Raw genomic sequence first — 22,499 nt, 5'->3', positions numbered from 1 at the left:
AAGATTTGGGGCTTATGATCAGTCATCAGCTGAAGATAAGCTGCTACTGCTGCTGTGGCCAAAAGAGCAAGTACAATCTTTGGATACATAAAAAGGGGTCTCAGAATAAGAGTAGTGAGCTTTGTATGGCTGTGTTTGGCACAAATGCAACTGTTTCTGGAATACTGCATTCCATTCTAGTGTTCCCAATTAAAAAAGGATTCTGATAAATTGGAGAGGGTTCAGAGTAGAGCCAGGAGCATGGTTAGATGCTTCCAAAAGCTCTTAAGGAAAACAAAAAAGCAGTCAGGTAGCACGTTAAAGACTAACAAAATAATTTATTAGGTGAGCTTTCATGGGACAGACCCATGTGGGACAGCTTTCTGTCCCATGAAAGCTCTGCTAATAAATTATTTTGTTAGTCTTTAAAGTGCTACTTGACGGCTTTTTTGTTTTGATAGTATATAGACTAGCACAGCTCCCTCTCTGTTACTCTTAAGCAAAGTGAGCTGTCGTGGCATAAGAGGAAAGGTCCTCCCATGGATTGATAACTGGCTAAAAGATAGGAAACAAGTGGCACGAGTGGACAATTTTCAGACTGGAGAGAGGTAACTAGTGGTGTCCCCTATAGGTCTGTATTAGGAGCAATTCTACTCAACATATTCATAAATTTTCTAGAGAAAGAGGCAATGAGTGAGGTGGCAAATTTTGCAGATACAAAATTTCTCAAGAAAGTGAAGTCCCCAGCAATCTGCAAAGAGTTACAAGGAGGATCTGGCAAAACTGGGTGACTGGGCAACAAAATGGGAGATGAAATGCAATATTGATAAATGCAAAGTAAAGCATACTGGAAAACTTAACCTGAATGACACACACAAATGATGGGAAATAAATTAGTTGTTATCACTCAAGAGATCTTGGAGTCACTGTGGATAGTGCAAATATCCACTCAATGTGCAAGAGCAGTCCTAAGAGCTAACCATGTTAGGGGTCATTGAGAAAGAGAGAGAAAATAAGACCGATATCTTATTACCTCTATATAAATCCATGGTATGCTCACATCTTGAATACTGTGTGTAAAGGTGGTCACCTCATCTCAAATAAATTATCTTGGAATTGAAAAATGTTCAGAATAGGGCAACAAAACTGTTTAGGTTATAGAAGGGCTGCCATATGTTACAAACTAATAAGACTAGGACTTTTCAGCTTGGAAAACAGACAGCTAAGGGGGGATATTTATAGAGGTCTATAAAATCGTGACTGGTCTAGAGAAAGTAAATAACTTTTCTCTTGTTTACTCTGTCCTGTAATACAAGAACTTGCGTCACCAAACAAAATTAATAGGTAGCGGTTTCGTAACCAAAAAAAAAAAAAAAGGAGGTATTTCTTCACACAATGCACAGTCAACCATGAATCTCCTTGCCAGTGGATGATGTGAAGGCCAAGACTTTAACAGAGGTCAAAGAACTAGATAAATTCACAAAGAATAGGTCTGTAAATGTCTGTTGGCCAGGATGGGCAGGGATAATATCCCTTGCCTCTGTTTGTCCGGGCTGTGAATGGATGACAGGACATGGATCGCTTCATGATTACCTGTTCTGTTCATTCTCTCCGAAGCTCCTGGCACTGACCACTGTTGGAAAACAGAATACTAGGTTAGATGGAACTTTGGTCTTACTGGTATGGCTGTTCTTAAGCTCTTATTAGAAAAGCTGACTTATAGTGATGGACTCAAAGAATTCAGTCTTATTTAGCTTAACCAAGAGAAGGTTAGGGTGACTTAATTTAAATCTGTAAGAATCAACATGGGGAACAAATATTTGATGATGAACTTATTGGAATCTATTAATCTGACATCTTTCTCTAAATTTAAAAAGAGCCAAGGGACCTTTAATACAGTGTTCATGACATCAGTTTTAAATTTCCTGTCAAAGCACTAATTTTCAGCCACACTAGGCTCATTAACATTCTAGAATACTGATTCATTATTGACTCAGGAGTAAGAGAACTGTTGAATCATTCATACCACTTCCTGCAGTAGTCTGACATTTTTTTTTCCCATCTACTTAGATGGTAGAGCAACTAACCAGTTTTCTACTGAGCTCCTGAAAACTGACAAGATTGCAGCACCGGGAAATAGATTACGTTTGTTTAGAGGCTTGAGAAGGAATGAAGAATTAGATTGATGGGATCAGAGACACATTCCTTGTGCTCAATATTGGCATGAGCGATAATATTCCATCCTTCTGCATCAACAGGTAGAGATCGGGAACTTCTATTTGTTGCTGTTTTTAAGCACAATTCATTCCTATTTACTCTTGCAGCAAACACTGTTTCTGTAAGCCTAGGCAGTGTTCTTGATTTCCCCCCCACCCCCATGACCCCTTTTGATTAGCATTTTGGAAAACTGTTTTGTGCGGGCCGCAGATGTTTTTGACTGGCTAACTGGCCACTCCCTTGCCTCTTCAGCCTTTCCTTTCCACTATGATTCAGCTCACAGTTCTGACAGCTTACTGGATCTCTTGTTTAGCTCTGACAGCACCTTTCAAAGTGGGCCAATTGCCAAGAGGCATCCTGTTTAACAAAGGATGGCCTTATTCCTTTCAGAATTGGACTGACCCCAGTGCCCACTGACTCAATATGCTCTGTACATCTCATGCACATTCAACTCTTCTGGCATATTTGCTCACTAAAGATGAGGCTCTTTTTGGTAAACAGGCTTGTGTTTTATTCTCCCTTGAAAATAATCACTTGGATCATGCAGTGCAGCAGGACTTCAACACTCCGCATGCTGGGGTGTGTCTCACCATACTGCTGTTCCTGAGTTCCCCTGATTCTCATTTTCAATTTGCTGCTGGCATTCACAGAGAGGACTAAAGAGTTGCGGGGGGGGTTCCAAGTTAATCTAAAGAGGGTGTCTTCTGTTGTTCCAGGAAGTTTTGGCTGCGTAGGGTAGCAGCTCTCAAACTATGAGACAGCACCTCAGAGTGGATTGCAGCCCCCTTTAATGGGGTTGCCAGGGCTGGCAATTGACTTGCTGGGACCTGTGGACAAGGGTGTTGAGACAGGTTTTCATCGTGGGGGGTGATGAGAGCCATGGGCCAAACTGTACACCCTAAATATAATGGAAATCACTTCAAGCTAGGGGGTGCAGTAGCACCCACCAGATTCCAGTTCCAGCACCTGTGCCCAGAGCTGAAGCCTGAGCCCCACTGCCCAGAATTGAAACCCAAGACCTTGGGCTTTGGCTGTCCCCACTCAGGGTAGTGTATTAATATTTGTTGTCAGGAGGCGCAATGAAGTTTGATACCTTCCCCATCGTGTAGAAAAGAATAAGAAGGGTAGCTTTTTCCAGTGTTTCTAACACACACTTCAGCATTGCTTTATATACACTCATCCCTCATTAAACAAGTACTTCATTTATGAGTACTCACTTAAACAAGGGACACACTTACCTCCCCAGCTCACTCAATGAGTGAACTCCACCTGCTAATACAAGACTTGCTCCCTCCCCACATCTCCAACCCGCTGCAGCCTGACTCACCCCGCTGGTCCCGCAGATACCAACTGCCAAAACCTAAACCCCACTCTGCTCCCCCCGCACGCCCGAACTGCTGAAACTTAACCCCCTCCCTCCCTGCCAGCCCCACACACTGGAACTACTGCCAAAATTTAACACGCACACACGCGCGCACACACACGCCAGCCCTGTGCACCAGAACAACCGAAATTTAAACCCCTTGCCATTCCCGTGCACCCCGGACCGGCAAAACGTAAACCCCCACCAGTACCCACACACCCCAAACAGATGAAATTTAAACCCCTTCCCGCCCCCATGCAGCCCAAACCAGTGAAACTTAAACCCCCCACTGGCTCCACAGACCCAGCCTACAGCAGCCTGAACCCCCTGCCCCCCATCCATCCCCTACGGACCCAACCCACCACGTTTTAACAATTCCTCCCAGTCATGTCCCCAAACTAGCCTTTAACCCTCCCCAACCCCAGGATCACTTACCTTTCAGAAGCAGCGCCATCTGCTGCCACTCTGAGCACTTGGAACCAATCAGAGACTTTTACAAGTATTTTAGTAGGAATTTTAGTGTCCCTCTTATAAGTCCTTGCCTGCGAGCAAAAAGTTAGGAACCAATTGTGCTCGTATAGTGAGGGATGAGTGTACCTGCCTCATGTCTCTTTGTTTGGCTACAGCTGCATAGAAAGGAAAAATCAGAATTCCTTCTATGGCAGGGCTACCTCTGGAACCAAACTCTTGTATTTTACTGCATTTTGGTGAATGCAAGATTGTCATCTCTCTCTTCTTCCCTCACCTCTCTTCAGAGTTAAACACAGCACAATGTGCCTCTTGTTTCTACACTGTCTGCATTGTACCTTTTTAATGACCTTGTGCTTGTTCAGACTGGTGAGAGCATAGCTGTAGTTCAGGATATCCTGATAAATGCATCTCTTTTCTCCATTTCCTTGCTTTTAGACCTTGTCACAGTGACTGAGTGCTTGCTTTCCTCCTCATCTTTTTAATGCAAAACTGCTGAAGTATTGCTCTGTAAGTGCCACTGCAATTATTTATTTGCAGTGGCATAGTGCCTTCCATTCAAGGCTCTCAAAACAACTTACAAATATTAATTAATTTATCCTGAACAGAATAGGGAAATTGGCCACTATTTCTTCTGGTGTCCAGATGATGGTATGGAGAAATTTGACACTTTCAAAGCAACTGGTATCTTTTTTTTAAAGAGTCCCTCGATTTTGGGTGACCAACTTGAGACTTGCTAAAAAGGGACTTGTTTTCAACAACTACTGAAAACCTACTCTTCCTGAAAGAAAATAAGAAGGGTTCTTACGAAGATGGGGGTTTCCTTTCAAAAGAGCCCCATCTAAACCATGCTCTTTCTTTCAAAAGAAGCTCTTTTGAAAAAAGATTAAGCAAATGAGCTACCAGATATGTAAATCAGTGTCTCATTTGATTTTCAATTTCCCTTATTTGCATGCCTCTTTCGAAAGAGGAATGGAAGTATAGACACAGCTCCAAAGTAGTGAGTCACCTGATGATAATTTTGGCCAGGGTTACTTGCCGAAAGTCTCTCACAAGAAATCTAGTAGAGCTGGCAATAGAATTGAGATTTCCTGTCTATAATTCCTGTGCTTAACCACCAGGTGTTTTCTCTTTAACCCCAAAACTTTTCTTCAGATTTTCTTTCCCCCAACTTGTCTTGGGTGTGTTTTTTCCCTTTCTTTAGCTAGCACCTGTTTCCTGGGGAGTGACAGGGATTAAAAGTCAACTGTCTTCCACCCCCAGTAGGCAGTTTAAGGGCAGGAAACAGCCAGTCCCTACTGCTGTCAGCTGCAGACTGAGCTTTAGGACAGGTCATAGCTTGCATGCTTGCGTGCTCTCTCTCTCTCTCTCTCTCTCTCAATCCCTGCAAATTGTTCCATATTTGTCCTTTCATTAGGAAAGTGTTGAATAAGCGACTGCAAAAGACTTAAACTTTCTGCAGATGGTCAAATGTTAACATCTACCTCTGTTTGCCAAATCTAGTTCATCAGGAAAAAAGCATAAGGACCAATGGCTTTTGATTCATCTCTGTAGTTGCGAAGTTGTAATGCACAGTGTCACTTACTGTTTGTAAAACATGTACTTGTGTGGGGTGGGGAAGGGGTGTGCTTGGGTGTTGCCCATGAAGATAAGAGCAGGTTTTGGATGTGTTGCTGGGTAATAGGGGCAAAAATACTAAATGTGATCAGTAAAGCATCTATAAATGAGGGTTTGGAGTTCGCATTCAGTCTCATCTTCCTGCTGACAAGTGGCAAAATGGAAATTCAAAGGTGGGAAGACCTGAGACCAACTGCATCTTTGAACATGTGGAGTGGGAGAGGACAGTGAAAATAGACCATACGAAGAAGAGCTTGAGCTTGTTCTAAGAACGTGTGCTATATACAGAGGAAGGACAAATCAGAATGTATACAGACTGTACTTCATAAACATCTCAACTTTTTTTAATACATTTTCAGATAGAACCTTTAATATTTAAACGTTTTTGTCATGGAGCGGTGAAAAGAATGAAACTGGTATTCTTCCTATGAAGTAATACTTTTATTTATAGTGTATTTAGCTGATCTTTAGCATCAGGTATTCCACAGAACTGTTGGATCCTGGGAAATTACATAATGCTTAATCATTGCAATAGTCAGATCGTCAAGTGCCATGCCAGCTTCACTGTATGCACCTATTAAAAATGCTTAAAGCAAAAGCTGTATGTGTATTACACACACCATGTATGGCCAGGAGTCATAGCCTGACCTAATGTTTGTACAAGTATGCAAACTTGACAGTCTCTCTCTCTCTCTCTCTCTCCCAACCTGCACTTGTATTGGTTTTTAAACTCATTGAAATGTGCCTTAAGTCACCTTTTAGCCTAGCAGGAGAGAAAACTGGACCGTTAGAGATGTTTCAGTCTGAATACAATGCGGGGGGGTTTCCATATTTCTCAGATCACTAGACAGATGCTTTGTTATTTGAAACCTAGGCTTTCAGGGCATAAAGCACTAGTTCCAAACTCTAGCTGCTTTTAAGATAGCATCAAAATTACATGAGTAAAGTGGAAAGAGGAAAGTAAGATGATAATTGGAATGATGAAAGCTTGAAGTCTAATATCTTTCATGCTTACAAGTCTGCAAATAATTTTACAACCCAGTATATGCAAAACTGTAATCCTTAATCGGACAGGAAAAAATATGGATTTCCTACTTATTTTTTCTCACTTGATTCTATTCCTCTTCACAGTCCTTTCCTATGTGTAAAAGCTGTCAAATAGCCCCCTCTACGTGGCAGAAAGTTGACTTATTTTTCAACAGTGTGTGGTTATGCCCAGTTTTGGGGTCTGCTTCTATATAACTTCACAGAAGGAAGTCTTGTCACAAGAACTCACCATCTTCTCGTGCCGTAAGGTCTGATAGCTGCAATCTGTAGCAAGATTACCCTGGTCTGGAACAAATATCTGTCTTGGTTTCTAATGTGGTGGTTTATTTCTCCATTAAAAACAAAATATAGGACATGCTACTGTAATTCTTTCTGGCACTTCTTTGGAAGGGGAAGAGAGGGGATGAGAATGTACTAAAGAATAAAATAATTTGGTTGCATTTTTTAGAATGTTGAAAGAAGTTATGAGTCCAAACGTAATAAGGGAGTGTTCTTTCATTTCTGTTTTTAATTCTACACGAGATAAGAAAAAGTTTATATCTCAAAGTGTAACTTACAAACCATACTCAATTTTGCATGAGTAGATCTATTGCAATTAGGCACATGCATCAGTTTTGGAGTTACCTTTATGCTAATGAGTAGAAAATCTAATTAGCCACCCTATGATGATATCTTCCAGATTATGCAATAAGAATTGAGCAATAGCATCTGTGGAAATAAACATAGCTTGACAAGAAATCCTGTACTTCTGCCTTGTTGTTGTGTGTATGCAGCTAGGACAAAGGCAATAGACCCTACTGCATAAAGACTGATGCAGGTTCTTAATTTTTTTAGATCTCTGACCATGTTAAATACATTGTATAAGGACTGGGTTGTGTTTTTATTAGTGGCTTGTACTCCAGATCAGTACAATGGAGCAAATAGAGAATTCTGATAGAATTCTAAGAGGAAACTGGCAGTAAGCAATGTTGGGCTATGTCTAAGTGTGTGTCAAAAGAGAAAATCAGTGAATTTTGGTTACAGTAATGACTGTTGTTTTCAAGCTCTGTCACTCAGGGGAAGCAAAGGAAAGATGTAAAGTGGACTGTTCTGGTAGTGTTTGATTGCAACCCTTGTCTGCTAAAAAGCTCACTCCAGATCTATAGTTTTATACTAAACCTGTAGTCCAATTTAAAGCATATGTATGGTTAGGAAAGTAGCTGGAAAAAATTGCATGCATGTATAAATTTTGGTTTCCCTTTAAATGAATTAGGGAACCATGTATGGAAATACCTTGAAGGAAGGAAAGGAATTTATGTTCTATCTGCCCAAGTTATTGATAACAAACGTTTATTCCTGTTAGAGATGTGTACTTCATTCTGGCTAATGTGTCAACAAAATAAATAGTTAATTCTGATTGCAGAATCTTGTTAGTGTTTATGGTGTGCAAATATTGCTAGAGCAGCGGTGGCAAACACATGGCTCTCGATCTACATGCATCTCTTTGAACAATTAAGTGTGGCTCCTGCTTCGAACTTCGTGCCAGGAGTACCATCTGCCACTCTGCTCAAGTGCCCCAGCACTTGGCGTGAGAAGTATGTGGTGGCAGTGGTTCTCATGAGTCACCAGCATCAAGTTTGAGCTGGGGGGGACTGGGGATGTCTGGCTCTGGGGGAAAGGGAGGGCATTGAGTTAGAGTGGAGGCAGGGGCTGGGAGAGTGGAGGGGGATTGGGTTAGAGTGGGGAGATGGGGGTGCCTGCTCTGGGAGAGTGGGAGGGCATTGGGTGAGAGTAGGGGGAGGCTGGGGGTACCTAGGTTCTGGAGGGAGGGGAGGGGGATTGGTTTAGAGCAGGGAATTGGGTGTGCCTGGCTCTTGGGACAGGAAGGGGGATGGGGTAAGAATGGGGAGAGGCTGGGGATACCTGGTTCTGGAGGAGGGGAGGGGGATTGGGTTAGAGTTGGGGGAGGCTGGGGGCGCCTGGCTCTGGGGGAGGGGGAGGGTATTAAAGTATGTATTATATGTATTTTTATTGAGATAGATAAATATATAATACTTGGCTCTTTGCACTCTATCATGGCTCTTAGTCCCTAACTGGTTGGCCACCCCTTAGCTAGACCATTGGAATCTTAAAGAGAGCCATAACTAGAAAGGGTGTAGAGAAGGGTTACTCTCCCTCCTGATCAGCATACCTAGCAAGCAGAAAGACTGACCTTGGCTTGCTTAGCTTGGCAATATGAATTTTGAACAGGATATGATTGCTCTTTACAAGAATATGGGGTGGTAAACACCAAGGAGAGGACAGAACTATTTAAGCTAAGGACAATGTTGGCACAAGAACAAATGGGTATAAACAGGCGATTCCATATTACTCTTTAATTTACATAACCTCTGTGGACCTGATTCTTCTCACACTAGCTTTAAGCCCATATGATTCCCTTGACTTCAGTGATGACTGGCAACTCGGGTCCTGCAAGTGTACGTGGGTATGGACTTTCAAATCCAATAGTGCACAAAGCAATGTGACAAACTGCTTTGTCGTGTTGCTTGTGCATGCCCTTGGCATATGTTGGTAAAGGGCCTCCAACCACCTGAGAAATGTGCCAGTAGTATATTGATAACAGGACAACTTGGTATGGCTTATTACTGGAAAATATATGGGTTTTGGCTTTCAGTAAATAATCTTTAGAACAGTTTTTCAGTATGTCCACTTGCACAAATAAAAAAATTTCGAAGTAAAAAGCTAAGAATACAGTAGATTTGGGGGAGACTGAAAATCATTTTGCCTACTGCCTGGATAAATTTTGTGGTGTTTGCCAGTCACTACTTCTTGCCTACAAGTGTGTGCTCTCCCTATGTGACATTCCTTCAATTACGTGAACGCTTCCTCTCTCTCCAATGTCCTGGCTTCATTTTCAGCAGCAGCCTGTGGCCTGTCACTTACATGAGTATATCTAAATTCAGAAGCTGTTCCAATAAACAGTATCCAAAACAAAATGCCTCAAACAGGACAACTAAATCATCTCACAGTAATTTATGTACAAGTTTATCAATGGTAGTTGAAGCCACTTAAGTTCTTTAAGTAGAAATCTCTTACAGAAGGGGGAGTGAAGAAAACCAAGTTTGTTAATGATTGTTCTATCTTTGACCATAAGGCTCTAACAACACTGTAATGAACAGCACAAGGGGTTGTTCTTTTAAAAGTATGTTACCAACAAGGCCTCAAAACTGCATCAGTTGAAAAACTCTAATTCAGGCCCTTACAAGGCTTTCATACTACAGTAGACTCTTTCATAACCAGCAGACCTGGGTCCAGGAGGCTGCTGGCTATTTAAATGTGCCAGATAACAAAGTTCATCTCCTCCCTCGCCTGGCCCCCACCAAGCGCCGCATGCTGTCCCTATAAAACTGCTGCCCCATTACCTTGTTATTGCGGGGCTTGGACATAACAGCACTGCACAGGGAGTGGTTGCTGGTGGTAGGCGCTAGCCAGGAAGCTGCTCAAGGAGCCACGGCTGCTCAGGGAGCCACTGTTGGCGATTTGCTCTGGACAGGAAGCCACTGCTAGGATTGGCTGCTGCACAGCTGCTCTGGGGGGCAGGCACTGGGCAGAATAGTGGAGGAGCTGCTGGCTGCACGCACACTTGGAGGCCACCAGAGTAAGAAAGGGATGAGTGGGGCAGGATGGAATGCCAATTAATCAAGAATTCCGGTTGTTTGACTACCAGATAAAACAGAGTCTACTGTATGCGTCTTTTACTTCACTGGAGTGATCAAAATACTGTCTGTTGTCTTTTTCAAACTCAGAGCTTTCGACTATGAAAATTTTTTGCAAAAAATACCCCATATCACCAAACAATTCCTGTTCTATGCATCCACTTTCACCTTGTAGCCTACATGGCCCGAAAAAGATGTGTGATTATATTAAACTTTACTTTTTCAATATTTGCTGCATAAATCTTTCCCTAGTTGTAATTAGATGTATTTGCTGTGATTTAAACATAAGTAAAAATTTGCCCTTTCAGCTGCTTGTGGAAAAGGTCAGTGGTGGGGGGCCCACATACGGGACAGTTAGTCCCTTTTAAAAAAAATAAATAGGGACACCTTTTTGGTGTCCCAAATACAGGACCGTCCCACCTAATATGGAGATTGTTTGTTTGTTTTTGTTCTTACTACAGGTTTGTATAGTGCTTACCATAGTCAGTGTCTAATCTTGGTGTGTCGAAGTGATACTGTAATATAATTTTTGTTTAAAGAAACTCTGACAGGGCTGGCAAAGAGTTGAAGGAGAATTCAGCATTTGTCTTACTACTTGATATGCCACTAAACCCTTGTCTACACAGGAAAGTTTCATTATTGATACAGGTTTAATTATACCAGTATAGTTATACCAGCATAACTCCATGTGTAAGTAGTTTTATTCCACAGTAAGTGTGACACTTTTTTTTTTCTCCAGTGTAGCTTAAACCACCACCAAAGTGACCAGCTGAACTTGGGAAAGACATTCATATAATGGAACTGGAGTGCCCACAATGGGGTTATACCAACCCATCAATAGCATTTAAAATTGACATTTTTGTCCAGAATCGTTATCTTTCCTCTGTAAACAAGTCCTAACTCATTCTGACTTCAAGCGTATTGCTCAACCGCTTTCTTAAGCTATGGCCACGGCCACGGAGCAAAGTCATCTTGAGATAACAGCTGTTATTTTAAAATAAATTTGAGCATCTACACTACACACATGCTATTGCAAAATAAATTTGAAATGGTGGGCGTATTATTTAAAATTTCGTAAACTTCTTTGCAGGAGGAATGGTGCTATATAGCTTTTTTGAAATAACACTACTTCAAAAATAAGCCATAATGGTGTCCAATGGCACTATTTCGAAACAGATATGATGTGTCCAGACATGCTATTTCGAAATAGCTGGGTGCTATTTCAAAATGCATTCTTGTGTTTGGCTCTGTTTCTAAATAAGCTATTTCGCAATAGTTATTCTGAAATGGCTTATTTTGAAATAATGCCACTGTGTAGATGTAGCCTTCGTGTCCCTGTCTATTAAGTGGGTGTAAAATGCCCATCTTAGATGATTCCCTGTAGGACTGTACCAATAATTGCTTTGTGTAAAGGCCTTTGGAATCTTTGAAACAGCACTATATCCAACATAGCAGGAAGCCGTCTCTCCTAAAGGCCATTTTTTTTAAAACTGACCTGAACATATAAGACACCAGCAAGTTAAACTAAAAGTTTAGCCATAGGTTTGCTTTCATGAACTTGAATGTATTATTCTGGTGCTTAATTTACCAGCCGAGATCTCAGAAGACCCTGGGAAGTCTGTGGTGTTTACTCTTTTAGTTCCTCTATTTGGCTTTCATTATGTTCATTTCATCATTTCATTAGGCCACTGTAAGTCTTTAGATACTTCATCCCACGCTTGTTGGTTTAATCATGACATCTGGTCTAGACAGATTAATTTGTCTATTAAATGAGGGGAATTTAATGCTTATTTCTCAGGGGTTACAGGGTAGAAAAATAAGTTGGCAGTGATTTATGCTAAATTGACAGCTTGTGTTTAAAACTGAATTAGGTCTTCCCCTCTAATTACTATTCCATCTCATATAGTATATCAGTCTTTTCACTTTGTGATGGCTGGCTGACACCTCTGTACAGTTTAACAGTTATAACCTGTTGCCTTTGATTATTTTAAGGAAAAGAGGTGTTCTGTGTGGAATCATGCAGTTTGAGTTTAATTTTGTAGGATGCCTAAATACTGAGTCTATAAATTGTATGGTGGAGAGACTGCATGTAATCTCTCGTCAGTAAGAGATTCCAGTAATCTGTAGTCAGGTATTGCACTGGGCCAGTTTTAAGTATTTCACTGAGGCTATGTCTACACTACAGTGATCCACCAATAGAAGTTACTGTTGGAAGATACCTTCTGACAAAACTTTTGTTGACAAATTGCAGTCACACATGAAAGTGGATGGCTTTGTCAACAGAGAGCACCCACACTGCCTGGGAAAATGACAAAGCGGCCAATGAGGAGTACAGCAGACAGGACTGCCTGGTGTCCCAGAAACATTCCCCCGGCATGTCCACACTGGCTTTCTGTCAACAGATTCTGTTGAGAAAGGTGTTCTGCCTCTGGGGGGAATGGCAGATTGCTGCCAACAGAAGTACTGTGTTCCGCTGAGTTACTGTTGACAGAACGCCTTTGTAATGTGGATGCTCCAAGGCCGTGTCTACACTAGCCAAAAACTTTGAAATGGCCATTTCAAAGTTTACTAATGAAGTGCTGAAATACGTATCCAGCGCCTCTTTAGAATGCCAGCAGCCACGGCACTTCGAAATTGATGGGGCTTACCTCCGCACGGCTCGTCCAGACGGGGCTCCTTTTCGAAAAGACCCCGGCAACTTCGAAATCCCCTTATTCCTATCTGCTGTTTTGAAAGATGAATGCAAATGAGGGAAATCAAAAATGCAAATACAGCGCTGATATACAGATTTCATGCCTCATTTGCATAATCTCTTCCAGTCATGTTTTCAGAAGAGATTTATGTTCAGGGGAAAAAAAAAGGCAGTGTAGACAGGGTTCTTTCAAAAAGAAAAAGGGAAAAAAAAAGTTTCCAAAAGAACCCTTCTTCCTATTTTTGTTTCAGGAAGAATGGGTCTTTCAAAAATGGGTTGGTGTTTTCTTTTTTTTTTTTTTTTTTTCCCCCCCCCAAAAGAACCCCATCTATGCTGCTTTGTTTTTTCAAATATCTTCCGATAACACAATCAGAAGAGATTATGCAAATGAGATGCTCAATTTGTAAATCAGCACCGCATTTACATTTTTTATTTCTTTCATTTGCACTCATCTTTTGAAAGAGGGATGTAGTGTAGATATAGCCCATATGTTTTACCAGTAATCAAACACTAATGCCATAGTGTTAACTAAGTTGAGAAAGCTTCACTGTAGTCTTCATAAGCTCTGTATTTAATATTGATCTGTTCATGCTGTGCTACTTGAGTAGACATTTTACAGTGACTCTTTTTCTTATGAGCTGTATCTACATGACCACCCCCACCTTTCAGAAGGGGCACGATAATGAGCAAGTTCAAAAGATGCTAATGAGGTGCTGCCATGAATATGCAGGCCCTCATGAGCATTATGGCAGCCACAGCTATTCGAAAGTGCTGCTTTCGAGTCGTGTGCTGCCTGTGGAGATGGGGGACCTTTCAAAAGGACTCCCAGTCTTCGAAAGTTCCTTCTTCCTATCTGGTGTTTGGAAGAAGGGGCTTTTGAAGACTGGGGGTCCTTTTGAAAGGCCCCTGTCTCCATGGGCGGTGTGCGATTTGAAAGCGGCACTTTCAAATCGCCGTGGCCATCATTATGCTAATGAGGTGCTGCATATTCCTGGCCGTCCCTCGTTAGCATCTTTTGAACTCGCTCATTAACATGCCCCTTCTGAAAGGAGGGGCTCCTGTAGACACAGCTATGGTAAGAGTGCAAAGTACTTTCATTTAGTGGCAGGTTTCTTCATTTGTTTGAAGGCTCACAGAGAGCACTTGATACTCCATGTAAAGTCTGATGAAAAGGCATGTGCATCTTCAACTTTCTACCATTCCCTTGCAGGAAGAGACCTCCCTTGTATTTGACTTCGACAGTGACAGCTTTGACACTAAAAATCTGATTTATGTTGAGTTTTAAGACTGGGTTTCAAGGCTGCATCCCATAGTTGAGTAAAGCATATGAAGGGCAGCTTGACCTCTGGTATGCCCTTTTAAAAAAAAAAAAAAAAGTCACCACATTGTAGGGTCTGGATAAAAACTACCATTTTGTTTTGTACTGGATTTCTGTGCCAAGAGTCACACTTCCTCCAGGATTGCAACATCACCAGGAAAAGTGGCAGCAAAAATAATAAATCTTAACAATAGTAGAGATCTGTTAGCATCACAAAACTGAAGCCTTAATTGTTCTATCTGCCCCCTGGCTACTGAAATCAGAATTTAATAAAGTAGGTGGACTCTCTTGGTCACTCTTCATTAGATTCTTCTGGTTGAGTATTATCATGAGCAAATGAACTCTTAATGAAGAATTCAGTATGTTTTTTATATCGCTGCTTAAAATTGCTGTAGGTAAGAGCTGCTGCCTATGCAAAATTCTTATTAAAATGTGGGGGGGTTTATCTGTGTGTCTTGATGGAAAGGTAAAGGTGACATTAAACTTCCCTAGGATGTGTTCTGAACTGAATAAATTGAAATTTCTTAATATGTTCTTGTTTTGTGTGGGCTTTTCAAAGTTTGCTAATCCCTGTTTGCTGCTTTTTGGCATATGCAAAAAGAATTGAAAAGCTTGTCAAAATAAACGAGGCTCAGTTATTGATTTTAAACTTAAAGACTTAATATGTGTCTGGTTCCTTTTTAGCATTCCTAAAACTTGCTTGTGGTTCTTGTATGCTCTTTAAATTCTGAATCCCTTTTTTTCTTTGACATGTTTTTAAACTGTGTAAAAACTATTACTTGTGCTATTCATTTTATTTATTTCTTTAATTTTTCTACCTATTTATATGGTCACTATTACAGTGTAAGCAGAGTGCAAAACCCCTGAAATATAGCAAAGTGTTACTGTTCCCATTTTAGAGATGGGAAACTAAGGCACAGAGATTCATTTTGACTTGCCCATGGTGACATGCAGGAAGGGTGGTGATGGAGCAAAAACATGAACCCAGGTTCCCCAAGTGTTTCTGTAGTTTTGTTCCAAATGAAAAAGTATCATCATCTATTCCTAAAAATACCTGACTTGCAAACTTAGTTACCAACTGGAATTCTAGAGAACAGCTTGTCAGGTTTTAGTATTATCAGGTGCATTGAACAATATTAATCATTTTATAAACTTCCGTGTAAATACAGGAAGCTATGGTAATATTTGTATCCCATGCTGAAGTTTGGCTGAGCAATTCAAGGGCTTTGGTACTTATTATTCACTGAAGGACTGCATTAATCTAATTAGTTTTTGGTTAGAAAAGAGATAGGATTGTGTGTGGTAGAAAGCTTAGCTTTCGATATAAAGTTTAGAACTTATGCTCTTGTATGTCTCTGCATCTGTAACATCAGATTTCAAAGGGTGATGGCATATGGAGAGATGTATTAGAAAAGAGGCTAGACTAGAATCGTGTTTTGTTTTTGTTTTTCCTACTGGTTTCTTTTGAGCATTTATCTTTTAATGTATTGTGGCAGGATGGGGCCAGGAGAGGGGAGGCAGGAGTAGAAACAGAGCTGGCAATCAAAGTGGGAGCAGCTGTGGAGTATGCTGCCCTAAATCAGTTAGGGCCAGCTGATCCTACTCGGGTGACCATTAAGAGCTCTTCTCAATGCAGGGCAAGGGAAGGGTGGTGAAGGAGAGTTTTTGGGAGACAAGTGAGGAGAAGGAAGGAGACTGAGAGGAACACTGGGGGCCCCGAAAGAAGAGAGGAGCCTCAGCAACCCAGGGGGCTGTACAGCCCCAACCCAAAGGGGCCTGGAGCCCCACCAGAGTCTTTCTGAGGAGCTAGTCAACTATAGGACCCGAACTAAGGAGGGGATATGCTGCCATGGCTACCACTGGGCGAAGGAGGTACCAGGGAGAAGTGTCTGGGGGAAGTGGCCCAGGGAGAGGAGCTGCAGGGGCCAGGGAGAAGGGAGTCAGCCTTCATGGGTAGCAGCTGTCCAGGGTCCCTGGGCCGGAACCCGGAGTGGGTGGGTGGGTGGGTGGGGACCGGGTCCCACCCCCCAGACTGCCCTCTGCCCTAACAAGGGTAACGGGGTTCATATGGTGGGGCCAGCGGACTAAACAGGGGACCTCGGGTCCAGGAATGAGACTGACTTCGCCACAGTATGTTTTGGCAGAGTGCAGCAGTTACTGTGTGGCTGACAGTAGAGTATGACTTTGTTTTCTTAGGATTCAGAAGACTGGTATTAAATTGCTAGTTGTCAGCAATGTGCAGGATGTACCACATGGTGTTTGCACATGGAAACAATATGACCGCAGGCCTAGCCAGCACTGGAATTCAGATAAAATGATATGGTTCTCTTTAGCTTTTATATTTCTGCAAAGAGTCCTAAACACTGACTGTATATTGGAAACTTGTTTGAATGTGGCCTTATGCTGCAATTTATATTTCAAAATATTAAAATTCTCAAACTTGAGTTGTGGTTTACCACTATCATTTGCAGGTATTTATGGGTATGCAGCGTTAAAACAATACATCCAATAAAATGCATTCACAGCTTAAATTTTTCTGAAATGTTTTGTAATTTAACCCCACAAACTCAGTTTTGTGTGGCAACTAATATGTCAATTTCCCCAAGACAAACAACTCTAAATTGCTGAACAAATTAGACTTCAACCTCAACAGTTCTAATTAGGCTCTTTTTATTTTTTCTTACAAGTTACTCCCATATAGGGGAGTAGAAGCTCAGCTATTTTCATGCATGGAATTTTTTCCATTGGATGGGGAGGGGACAAGCTTGACCACCTACGTAGGATGCAAACTCCACATCAAAAGCAACTTCCCTACCCACACAACTTCTGTATCCTCCAGCAGAGCTTTTCTCAGAGGGAAAACAAGAGCTCAAAGTCTACTTTGTGCATACTTCCCTGAAGTTTGTGTACAAAAAAAAAAAAAAGTACTGCCAAGTGCAGTGCATCACACATGCTGAGGTTTTTAAAATGCTGAACGATTTTCTGGGCAATGATGTCAGAGTTTCACACCTGGTGCTCAAGCAGTCCAGTATGCCAGAAAGCTAGACTTCAATTCCAGTTGTTATAGAAAAGAAACACATTAAAGATTATCTGAATCCTCATTCTGGGTCTGAGGTCAGGAGAAAAGTTCTCCTTTGAGAACTGAGGTTAATCTTGCCTTCCAAAATGTGGATGAACTAGCATAATTTTTTTAACTTCTTTGACAAACTATCAACAACTGTGAGGGCTGTTCCATACTAAACTATATGTTATAGGGAGCGGAGAGTTTTGACAGAGTCTTTGTATGAGATGCAGGAAGGGCATACCTGTTCTTCCTGTGACCAATGATAGGCTGCCTTGGAATTCCAACTTTTCAGTTCCCTAGCTTCAGATTGATCATATCACTAAACGCTTGCAACTGCATCTATTCAGAAAATGGCCATTTCTGTATGGTGGTAATCATCTCAAAGAACTTTATGTATTGGATGCCATGTGTGCACCATTTTCTCTTTATGCAAAACCATGTCACTCTGTTATCATTAAAGGTCCAGGAAATTGAATTCTGCTGCCACCAGAACGGATAGAGATACACAGAGGGGCGGAACAGTCAGTAAAATCGGCAGAACTACTATCAAAAATCCAATTTCAAAGACTAATTTGTCATACTGGGTTCTGCTGGATAACCATAATCCCAAATACTATTTCTGATGTATACCCCGTGTAGAGTTCAGTAAATTTTGTGCTACATATGATCTATCATAGACATTCTGATTGTCCACAAACCAGAGTAAATTTTAAACCACTATATTATCTAATTTTATACTGTCTTTGTGGAGGTTAAGATCAATGTGTTTTGACAGTGTTTTATTAGCTGAAAAAGTGAAGACTACTTAAAATTAAAACTAAAATTTCTTTTGTTTTCTTGGCTCTTTGCCTTTAAATCTCCAAGAGCATTGCTGTTGACTGTCACAGGTAGCCATTTTATGAATCAGGAACTGAGACATACACTGCATTCCTTCATGCGGATTCAACTTTATTTCTTCTTATGTGGCTTCTCAGTCTGATTATGACACTTACTAGGGTGTCACGAAGAGGTACTAGGGAGTGGTAGCCACTCTACCCTTTCCCCACAGCTAAATGAAATGAAGGGGGGGTCTCATTTAGCTGTTGGCTGGATAGGAGGGGGGCCCTGCTGTGGGAATACTTTGAGAACCATGGATCTAACATAAGTAATCCATAAATAACAAGCAGTCCAATGCTATCATTGAGACTGACAAATTTATTAGGTCATGAGCTTTTGTGGGCAAAACCCACTTCCATTGTGAGTTAATCTGTTCTTCGAATGGAAAAACATAATAAAAGCCACTGGCAAAGATAGAATACAGAATGGTAAGGGGTGCTGGAAAGATTTTGATCTCAGGAACTCAGTGAGTAGTGACTTTATGCACTCCCAACTTGAGAACCCTGAAAGGAATCCCATTTGCAGAGGGGCCATGCTCGGCATTTTCTGAAACGTAGTGCCCCGTTAGGACATACCAAGTTGAAGACACAAAAACTGAGTAGCAGGACCTTCCATCCCATATTAGGCAGGACGGTCCTGTATTTGGGATGCTAAATAGGTGCCCCAACTTATTTTTAAAAGGGACTCATTGTCCCATATTTGGGTCTTCCCCCAGACTTTTTCCGCCAGCAGCTGCGCGGGTAGATGCTGGCAGAAGTCACTTCCCCAAGCCTCAGGGAAGCGGAGGGAGCGTGGCTGGCTGCTGTGTCCCTGCTGCTTTCCCTGGGCTCCGGGAACAGGGAGATATAGTTGCCCTGTAACTTAGGCACCCAAAATCACTAGTCAGTTTTTAACATTTAGCTGTTCTTTTCCATTTTCATTGGTGCTCATTTTCTTGTTATCCCAGATTCCCACTATGAAGCCATTATGGTGGGCTACACTGTCATGTGTACATAGTGCTAAAGTGGCTAAAGTGTCGCTCTCCCCACTTAATTCTTTCTCTGACAAATCATGTTTGTGTAATTTAATACTTTTGTTCAGGTTTCATGGTACCGGACCTCCAAACTGCTCAGTAGTTCACACATTTTTAGTCTCCTGAAGCCCAGAGTCATGTAAAATGATACCCTGGGTGGTGAGCACTTTCACTCACACTCCCTCCTCTCCATTTTTTAGGTAGACTGTCAATCATTTAAGCTGACATGAATAGTTTAGGCTCTAAAAAATGAGAAGTCCTATGGCACCTTATAAACTAACAGATTTTTGGAGCATAAGTTTTTGTGGGTGAAGATCTGCTTCGTCAGATGCATGTAATGGGGATTCAAGAGGCAGTTCTAAATATACAGGGTCCTGAAAAGGAGGGAGTCCCAATCAAGAGGAAAGCCAGAGTTGGCAAGGTCAGGTCAGTCAGTCAGTCAGGGAGGATGTGTCCCACTTCCAGCAGCTGATGTTGTGGTGTGAACACCAAGAGAGGAGAAACTGCTTTTGTAGTTGGCCAGCCACTCCCAGTCTCTGTTCAATCCTTGATTGCCGATGTCAAATTTGCAAATGAATTGCAGCTCTGCAGTTTCTCTTTGGAGTCTGTTTTTTGTTGCAGGATGGCAACTTTTAAATCTGTTACTGAGTATCCAGGGAGACTGAAGTGTTCTCCTACAGGTTTATGTATGTTACTGTTCCTGTTACCAGATTTGTGTCCATTTACTCTTTTACAGAGAGACTGTACAGTTTGGCCTATGTATATGGCAGAGGGGTATTGCTGGCACATGGTGGCATATATTACATTAGTAGATGCACAGGTCAGTGAGCCCCTGATGCTGTGGTTGATGTGGTTAGGTCCTGTGATGATGTCAGTGGTGTAGATATGTGGGCAAGAGTTGGCACCAAGGTTTGTTGCAGGGATTGGTTCCTGTGTTAGTTACTGTTGTGTGGCTATAGTTGCTGGTGAGTATTTGTTTGAGGTTGGCAGGCTGTCTGTAGGCGAGGACTAGCCTGCCTCCCAAGGTCTGTAAGAGTGAGGGATCATAGTCCAGGACGGGTTGTAGATGACTGATGATATTTAGCCTCTCCCACTGTTGACTTTTGCAGCACTAGATAATATTAGGAATACACAGACGGTTTTGAATTCAGTGAGAATTGCCCTGAGACCCTTCACCAAGATGGTTCAAATGCTTCACTTAATACACCCAGCAGGGCTGAGCTCTCCTAGTAGAGAAGGGCCTGTTGCAAAGACTACTCACTATCAGTGTAGGGTAGATGGGAGCCGGCCACTTCCTTTCGCATCTAGTCATCTTGAGGAGGTGGCTAAGTAGCCGCCTCTTCCTCTGTGAAGAGGGACCTAAGAACGCCTCTGTTGGGCCCACTGATCTCACAGTTTAAAAGGCAAAGGTGCTTAGGGTCTCGCAGATGACACTGCTTCAGAGTGCACAGAAGGATTGTAGCCCTCAGGCTGTGCCAAGATCCCCAGCTGTCTTGGCCTCAGTGGCTCAGTGTGTTGTGTATGAAATGCTCTTCGTTTACCATGATCAGCATATTGTATAGCTCGAAAGTGCTTCTGTCCTACTCCCTGGCATCCCAAGAATTTCATAATTACATCAGAGCAGGGTTGGGGGGAAATCATTATGCTGGGAGGCGGAGTACTGAGGCTTCTGGTGGTAGTGATGGCACGTTCCCTAAAGGCTTGGTTAAACAGTCAGTTCCCCTGCTGCTCCCACGGAACTATGAAAATTGATATTATGCTAATTATTTGTATTTTGTTAGCAGCTGGGTCTCCAGTCTTGGACTGGGGCCCCAGGGTGTTGGGTGCTGTGCAGACACATGATAAAATGATTGACCCTGACCCAAGTTTACAATCAGTTTGCAGAGGGGTTGCACAAGCAGACAATGAGGCAAAACTGGTCAGCATGAAAAGCAGTGGTCCTAGCTACCCAGCGTTGAGGTTTTTGTAGGCATTGCACCAGATGGGCATGTTAAGGAGGGATGTGATTGAAGGCAGAGTGGCTTAGCTGATGTTTGTGCAGGTCCTTCCAGGAGTAAGAGGCTGCACAGGAGAATACAGTGATGCTCGTTTAAATTAAGACATGGGAGATGGAAGTTGGCATTGATGGCAGAGCAGGGATGCGGGGGTCAATATCTAGAGAGCATAGATGAGATAAGAAGGATGAGTATAGGCAATGGAAGGCCTTAAAGTGAAGATGAGCGGCTTGTGTCTGATGCAAAAGAGAAAGGAGGGAGCTGCCAGAGACCCAGCAACGGGGGTGGCAGCTGAAGTGATTGAAGTGGGTCAAAATATTTTCATCTAAATATTGTTTTAATGAAATGTGTCTTTGTGCAAAACTGAAATTTTCAACAGGAAAGCTTCAATTTTGCTATGTTTTTTTTCCAACAGGGAAAACTGAAATGACAACTCCAGCTACCCTGTAGGAACAGTCTTGTCAAATGCACTTTCAACCAATAAAACCAACATAAACTTTCCTAGTAAGGTGCTGCAGCTAACTTTGACCTCCCCCTTCACCCCCACCCTCTAGTTCTGAGTCTGGAGATGCAGACTGGTGGGGGATGACTCTCACTTACTTCCCTCACCCCAGCAGCTGGGGAGGTGGAGAACAGGGCTGTCGGGCTCTTTGCCTCACTAGCAAATTATGGACAGTTCTTGGAGTACTTAGGAGTTTCTAAACTATTGCCCTACAGTGACTTTTACTGCTTGGAAATTTGCCTTGATGAAAAAACTCAATTAAAAAAAATCTTAATTGTCTAGAGAGGTGAAATGCTTAATTGATGCAGGTGACTTACAAATAGGGGATGGAAAAACACAGAGACATGTATTCTTTTTTTTGTCCTGGGGGAATTGTGAAAGTAACTGTGGCCAACAAAACAAATGAGAAGGTATTCTTTCCACTTTCACCTTCCTGCCTCTGCACTTTATTCAACAAATGTTGCTTCAGTTCAGGATTTTTTTCAAAAAAGCTCCTTTGTGGAAATAAATGATATTCTCATTTGCTCTGTTGTACAGACATACCTTGAGGCCTTCTCCCTTAAGGGCTTAAGAGTTGCTTCTTAGATGATTATCTATTTAAGGAATGATGTGACCTTGTAGCACTGAAGAAAATTGTCAAGAATCTGTCACCATT

At 42.0% G+C, this 22,499-nt stretch overlaps 1 protein-coding gene and 1 long non-coding RNA gene across 10 annotated transcripts in view; one reads left to right on the top strand and one right to left on the bottom strand.

Moving 5' to 3' along the window:
- The window catches only part of RASSF8 (Ras association domain family member 8), a 130,545-nt gene that overhangs the window by 66,371 nt on the left and 41,675 nt on the right, over nt 1-22,499 (top strand). For 2 of the 9 annotated variants that reach the window (XM_075004482.1, XM_075004456.1), the window contains one exon: nt 2,050-2,237. The exons of the other annotated variants lie outside the window; for them this stretch is intronic. The gene's annotated coding sequence lies outside the window, so the exon portion shown is untranslated. The remainder of the gene's footprint in view (nt 1-2,049; nt 2,238-22,499) is intronic. 9 annotated transcript variants of the gene reach the window in all.
- LOC142018581 (uncharacterized) overlaps nt 1-22,499 on the bottom strand; it is a 69,022-nt gene that overhangs the window by 46,025 nt on the left and 498 nt on the right. Inside the window, exon 2 of the long non-coding RNA XR_012646860.1 lies at nt 1,573-1,612. This is a non-coding gene — a long non-coding RNA (uncharacterized LOC142018581). The remainder of the gene's footprint in view (nt 1-1,572; nt 1,613-22,499) is intronic.

The sequence above is a fragment of the Carettochelys insculpta genome, chromosome 1 (assembly GCF_033958435.1).
Source record: "Carettochelys insculpta isolate YL-2023 chromosome 1, ASM3395843v1, whole genome shotgun sequence".
NCBI classification, from domain to species: domain Eukaryota; kingdom Metazoa; phylum Chordata; order Testudines; family Carettochelyidae; genus Carettochelys; species Carettochelys insculpta.
Note: the sequence above shows the minus strand (reverse complement) of the source record. Positions and strands in the feature narration are given on the sequence as shown.